Source organism: Manduca sexta, unplaced genomic scaffold (assembly GCF_014839805.1).
Source record: "Manduca sexta isolate Smith_Timp_Sample1 unplaced genomic scaffold, JHU_Msex_v1.0 HiC_scaffold_946, whole genome shotgun sequence".
Lineage (NCBI taxonomy): Eukaryota > Metazoa > Arthropoda > Insecta > Lepidoptera > Sphingidae > Manduca > Manduca sexta.
This window is the reverse complement of record NW_023595790.1, coordinates 20,648-27,945: the sequence shown is the minus strand read 5'-3', so window position 1 is coordinate 27,945 and position 7,298 is coordinate 20,648. Positions and strand designations below refer to the sequence as shown.

The 7,298-nt window shown below is 38.5% G+C and overlaps 1 pseudogene; it reads left to right on the top strand.

Moving 5' to 3' along the window:
* Nucleotides 1-792: 792 nt before the first annotated feature.
* LOC119193719 lies at nt 793-6,660 on the top strand (annotated as a pseudogene).
* The last annotated feature ends 638 nt before the right edge of the window (nt 6,661-7,298 follow it).

Here is a 7,298-nt window from a genome sequence, read left to right as displayed (position 1 = left end):
CATGCTAACCTTTCTAAGGCCACGTGAATATTTCTTGTGGGCTATCGCTTGCTTAAACGGCGAAGGAAAATATCACGAGAAAACTAGCATCTAACAAATTATTCATTACAATTTCAAAGGATTTCAAGTCTGTCAATCCGCATCAGGCCAGCGTGGTGGACTAAGACCTAAATCCTCACAGTATATTTTTATTATTTGCTTTTCGGTCTTTTTATTTTTTAGTGTTTTTTATCTGGACGTGAGAGTAGACAATCAGAAACATGTGATAAGTCATTTTAGTAAATGTTTCTCATTTGACAATATTCATCTGATACAATCCTTACTCACGGTGAAATATACAAAATATTATACCCAGTGTAATAATTGGCTATTAACAATAGAGATATATCAAATGTTAATAAATGTAGGGATGCGTACTTGAACCGTGACGTTAACACATTATGGAGTGAAGATGCGAGAGAGATGGCTAGCGAGTTAACTACCATTATTGATCATAATCATATTTAAAATAGGGATTTCTGTTTCATATTCAAACCAATATTGATGCTGTTTTTTTTCAAAATATTATTCATTATTTTTATCTGCCTTAGTGGTATATATAATTATGTCGTGTTCCAAATTCAACCTCTGTATATGTGAGTACAAATAGGCCGTCATATTTGTGTTGACTGTCGAGGGATAATGATCTCGGCAATCGACTCTATCTCGACCCTACTTCACTTAGAATCTGAGAATAAAAATACATAGAAAAAAACATAAATACAAACATACTTCGTATATAAATATCAAATACAATGGACGGTCATTGAAGATAAACACGCGCGTCCAGTGTTTATACGAGGTGCTCTCGGGTTGTACCCTTGTAACATTCTCGCTAATTTGAGCTCGTGCAGTATTATCGAAGATGTTTGTGCAATACATACTGTGTGTGTGTTTTGGTGAGTGTAATTTATGTTTTTAACAATGCGGTAGATTCCTTGACTAAAGGTAGGTTCGATTTACTAACAATTTGCTATAATTATTTAATAACCATAGTGCAAGTTAACTTTAAACAGAAATGGGGAAGCATTGGTATATTTTAAACAAAAAAAATTAAATTCATTCGAATAAGTCTGATGTCCGCCTGATGGTAAGCGTTACGACTGCCTATAAACAGTAGAAACATCCTACACCTTGAAATTACAAAGCGTTGTTAGGTATTCCGCTGGTCTCGTCATCCTGAGACATGAGATGTTAAGTCTCATTATGTCCAGTAGTTACACTGGCTACAATGTCCTTCAAACCGGAACACAACATCACCTACACACTGCTGCTTGGCGGCAGAAATAGGCATTGCGGTGGTACCTTCATTCAGACAAATGAGAGACCTATCACTAGTAAAATTATATTCCAGCTACGACGGTCTTCGCTGGCAGGAGAGGCGGGAGAGGTGGGAAAGGCGAGACAGATAGGCTGGATCATTTTGTAAGCGGGGCTTCAAGGAAGAGATGCGGATGTCTCCGTGGCACGCAGGGATATATACGAAGAGCACCACGCCATACATGCAAATCTGTGGCGGCACACTTATCGCAAAAAATGTGGTTGTGTCAGGTCAGTAGAGAAGGCGGTCAAGACGTCGTTCTAACTTAAAAAAAAAACTACTCAAATACAAAACGTATCGTATTTTTAGTAGTAAAAAGGTGAGGGGTGTAGCTGTATCAGCCGTATCAGTGATACGGGGCCCCCGAGCTTTGGGGCTCCTCTTGGCCCATACTTACATTAAACTAAGCAGGCGCCCAAAGTTTGCACTGCCCTAAAGAGCTCCAACATATATAGGGCCCCACTATGGCAAGGTGAAAAGATGTAAAGAAACCTCATTCAAATTAAAATAAATCTCTTCCCAGTTTTTTGTAAATAACGGTTTTTATTTCATTAATTATAATTGATACGTAAACAGATATTTATTTAGGATTCCTTGGGTCGGAACTCTATGTTATATTTTTTGTGTTATCGAATTAAGTCTTTGTTTGTATTACTATTAAAATAATATTTGGGTGTCTGATTTTATCTTTAAAAATAGCTGACCCAGAACGACATCTACTTATCTTTATTTATACTCGTATGTATATCTGTTTTTTCCCTGGTCCTGGCAAACAGTTCCTGTGTGTTTTTTGTCTATTATGAAGCTACAAACACAACAATCAATGGTTTACCAGTAAAATCTTCAAATTTCTCTCCCAGCTGCTCACTGCTTCTCTGAAAGTAGGCAGAAACCATCCGTAGCCAACTACGCAGTGGCCGTCGGCAAAATATACAGACCCTGGAACGATGCCCACGACACCGGAGCTCAGAAATCAGACGTGAGTTTTTGTGTGTCCTTGCTTTTACTCGAGGTCACTGTTGGAGTGAGTCCTTTTATTAGTTACTAAGTATCATTAATAGAGGGAGAGCGAGTGGGAAATGACAGTTTTTTCAAGTACTTTACGGATAATACAATTTTAAGTTTTTGAATGTGCTATACTTTGTGACTTGGTCCGATTCTGCAATTCCTCAAAAGAGGCTAAACTGTTTCTGAGTATGGTAGGCTACGTTTTACCCTGAGAGCTGATAAAGTAAAGTTTTTATTCTAATCACGGTATAGTGGCCCCACTGCATCTGATGGTAAGTTGTGGGGGTCCTATAGAATGTTGATTGACGAGAGATGATTATCCCTCGACAGTCGACACAATTATGCAGGCATGTTGGATCCGGATATACAAAAGCTGATCCCGGAACGTGACACACTTGAACTACTACGGCGGGTTTTAACACCTTGTTTACGATGGTCGCTATCCGAGCGGATATAAGATATATCCAACCGCCACCTAAAGTTAGGGTTTTTCCCAATTGATGCCCTTGAGATTAATCGCGAATATAAAAACGTAATTTCCAATTCCGCAACGTTTACAGATAGCAGTTGACCTCATGTCTTAGATCATAAGTCAGAGGAAAGAGAGAATAGTTTTATTTTTCCTGTCTGGCGATAATCGTAGTTTAGTAAATATAGTTTTATAGTTTTGTAAATGAAACTGAGATAGAGAAACTCTTTTAGGTTTTTAACCAATTCTAAATAAGATACTGTTATTAATTATAATATTAGGGTAAATTTAAATCACGAACGACCGTTTCGAATTACTACTACCCTTTTCAGTGGCAAACTTCAAATATCTAGTAATTCCCTTTCCCATATCAAATCCCGTACTGATCCCTTCTTCTTTTCATGTAACCATGTTGTCATTAAGCCAGTGGAATCTAGCATTTGCAGGATTCCCCCGACGTTGTCATCAGGGAAATATTTAAAAAGAACCTGCTAATGTGTGTACAGGTGAAAGAAATTATAATACCACCCCGATACCAAGGCAACGTTGCCAACTTCCAAGATGACATCGCCCTTGTCATAGTAGAGAAGGAGTTCCACAACAGCGAGTTTGTGAAGCCGGCCTGCGTCAGCTTCGACGAGCGTTTGGATGAAGAGCAGCTGTGGGATGGGAACACTGGAAAGGTCAGCGTCTTGATTGATAATTTTTATATATTTGGAAACGGGCTCTACTGCTTTTGGTAAATGGAGGGGCTTAGATAGACTAATCTTTTACCAATCCATACAATTTTATTTTATTTATTACACATAAAAACAGTTTTATAATCGGGCAATAATGGAACAAAAGATAAAATTTTCTCGACGTAATTAACAATGGTAACTTCAATGGGATATACCATTAGTAAAAAACAAAATATTAGAAAAAATATTGTATATTATTTGATCGCGGAAAGCGACGCATTTATGTGACGCCTCTGGTGGGTTTTATACCTTGTAAACAAACGCTATCCAGACGGATACAAATATAACACCAGCTAATAAATCATAGTGGAGTGATGCTAAAATCTAGAAATCTTAAAACGTTGACTGCCTGGTGGCGCAGTTGTATTATGGTACAGCACTGCTGAGGTCTCCTGTTCGATCCGCGGGTCAGCCAAAGTGATAATGGGTTTTCCTACTTAATATTAGCTCGAAGTACCTAATTGGTGCCCGATATGCCGATAGACCGATGTTCGAGTATTGTAAAGTTTTTTTCAAGATTTTAAACATGTAGTATAATTTACTTATGCAATTTCAACATGACCCTGTAATTAACTGAAGAAGAGGTTAAATCTCTTAATGTTCAGTAATTTAGCTGATTACCATGACCTTCAAACTGTACACAACAGTTTACGCAATAATGGTAACATCTACCAAGCAGATTTTCAAAGCTTTATAACTTAACTATTATTGCGTGGAGTTTTTAAATTCTTTTTCCGAAAGATGTTGTATAAAATACATTTTTGATAAATTTATTTAAAAGGGTCGTCACCAACCCTATTATAAAGATATATAGATATATAAATTAAAATACATCAAAATTTCAATAGGGTAGATGATTGAAAGCTTGCATGAGCCTGGGATCAAGTTCTACATTTAATTAAATCGGAACCCAAAAGACCAGTTGCCAGACTTCAAGACACTGTGAGCTCATTCTGCGTAGATCGGACCACCAACAGCAAAAAAATTAAAATTTTTGTATAATTGTAAAATGTAGGTAGATATTGTAACTTTGACTTTACGGATGAACAACACCTCAGTCCCCCCCGTGACCATGAAGGCTGCAAAGTCTTCGAAACGTCGGGAGAAAATAATAATATAAAAAACCGCGATAAAATCCGTTTAAATAGTTTTTAGTTTTTATTTCAATGTCTAACATTCGCGTAAACATAAGAAATCATTATGTAGGTAGATATTGTAACTTTGACTTTGCGGTTGATCAACACCTCAGTACGCTCCGTAGCCACGAAGGCTGCAGTCTTCGAAAATCCGAAAAATATTTTAATTTTAAAAGAGATATGTTACCACGTCCATGTAGGTGGCAGGCTGGGGTCTGACCGGGGAGGACGCGCGGCCGTCCCAAGTGCTGCGAGCCGCCATACTGCCGAGTGTCACCATCGACAAATGCATCGACGAAAGCCCAGTGGCCTTCAGAAGTTACATCACAGGAGACAAGATCTGCGCCGGATACAATAACGGTATCTATGTCATTTCTAATAAGGTCTATTACATCTCCCACTACAGTTTCTACTGCTATACAGGAATCTTCTGACTTTATGTTTCTGGCATTATTTACACAGCAGCAGTAGTTTGCTTTTCATTTTGTTTATTAATAAGTTTTCCAGTGGACTTACACTACTATTGAAATAAATTAATATTATAACGTTTTGTTAGAATTTAAGCCCAAGTTAGGAAAACTCAACATGTTGAATCTAAAAGTGTTTTAAGCACAGCAAATTAAACACGATAGTTAGACTAAAGTTTTCCGTTATAAAAGTCACGCTATATATTTTGCTGGGAGCCTATGTTCTTCCCAGGGTCTCAAACTGTCTCCATACCAAATTTCATCTTAATACGTTGGGTAGTTTTTGAGTTTAACACGTTCAGGCAGACAGATGCAACGGGGACTTTCATTTATAGTATATTTTTGTAGAACTTTTAAGAGGAACAATCCCGTCATACATCATTGTTGCATAACTTTAACCATTTACGCAGCGCACGCAACGGAAGCTCTCAAAACTAATACATTTTCCGCGTTTTGCAACATGTTTCATTACTGCCCCGCTCCTATTGGTCATAGCGTGATGATATATAGCCTATAGCACTCCACAAACAAAGGGCTATCCAACACAAAACGAATTTTTCAGTTTAAACCGGTAGTTCCTGAGATTAGCCATTACTGCTCCGCTCCTATTGGGTATAGCGTGATGATATATAGCCTATAGCACTCCACAAACAAAGGGCTATCCAACACAAAAATATTTTTTCATTTTGAACCGGTAGTTTCTGAGATTAGCGCGTTCAAACAAACAAACAAACTCTTCAGCTTTATATAATAGTATAGATTTTCCTAAAGACAATGGTCTTCGGTGGAGCCGGACCATTCATCCTGTAGACGATATCTATGGTGTGACCCCATTACTTTGAATACCGTACACTAGATATACTATATCCAGAAACAATAGTGGAAAATGTCGACTAAATTTCTCAATAACCTCCAGTAATTCAGTAATTAGGACCATCATTATTATCATAGTTGGAGGCTGGTTTGTTATGAGTAGACAAAGCGCCATTGTCTAGATTCATTGTCAATCAATACCTGCAGGCACGGCGGTGTGTCGCGGCGACAGCGGCGGAGGTCTCATGTTCTCCTCTAAGATAGACGGTGTCGATCGGTTCTTCCTCCGCGGCATCGTCTCCACTTCCAACACCGCAGAGGAGCACGGGTGCAACATCTACACCTGGGCCACCTTCACCCACCTGCTTCGACACGAGCACTTGGTGAAGGCCGTGGTGCCTGACGTGGAGGAGGCTTGCTCGCCGAAGAGCTCTGATGAAGGCGTTGATGATCGCATTGCTCGATTAACTGACATCCCCAGAATACAGCGCTGTGATTGCACATGTCCTCCGGGTACTTACAAGATCAGACACGGCAATTATTGTAAGAAATTGTAAACTCATGTGTAAGTACTCCAACATCATGATTGTATAGTATTGTATAGATGATCGTGTAATTTATGCTGTATTGAATAAAGTGATAAGATTTTTCTTATTGTAAGTTTAAATTTTGTATTTCTGACTTCAAAATGGAGGTTATTAATTTGACGTGAATTTCTTTTCTAGCTAGATAAATACATTAACGAATGAGTCCAAAATTGGTAACCAGTATATATTATTTTTTGTTCGACGATTTCTTAATTGTTGATTGTTTATTTAACTAAATTAGTTTAGTAATCTGTGAATTTCATAGGAATCATCATCAGAAAATCATGGACAGGCTGCTTGATAGGAATACGGGTGGATGAGGGTATTTGAGATTATGAATATCTTTGCCTTACGAAAAGCTATAAGCTGTTACTTCTCCCATAAAAAGTTTAGATGATTTTGGCGTCTCGGCGTATTTTGATCCGACCAACAGGAGAAGGTTTCCCCTGCGGAAATTCCTGTCGGTCTCCACATCTAATGCCCGCCTATGTACATTGGGGGGGACATTTGTCGCGGTCCACAGTCTCTCTCATTGAGGCCTATAAGGACCCCGCGAACATTTAACCTCCATCTCTCCTCTGTCCATCCTAAGAGGGTTACTATACTTCACCCACACTTCCCTCCCAACTCTCCAAGCCCCTACGGCTAAGCTGTTATCCCATTCACAAATTCTTCCTGTATAGGGCTGTCATACAATGTTTGATAATGTTGAAATTAT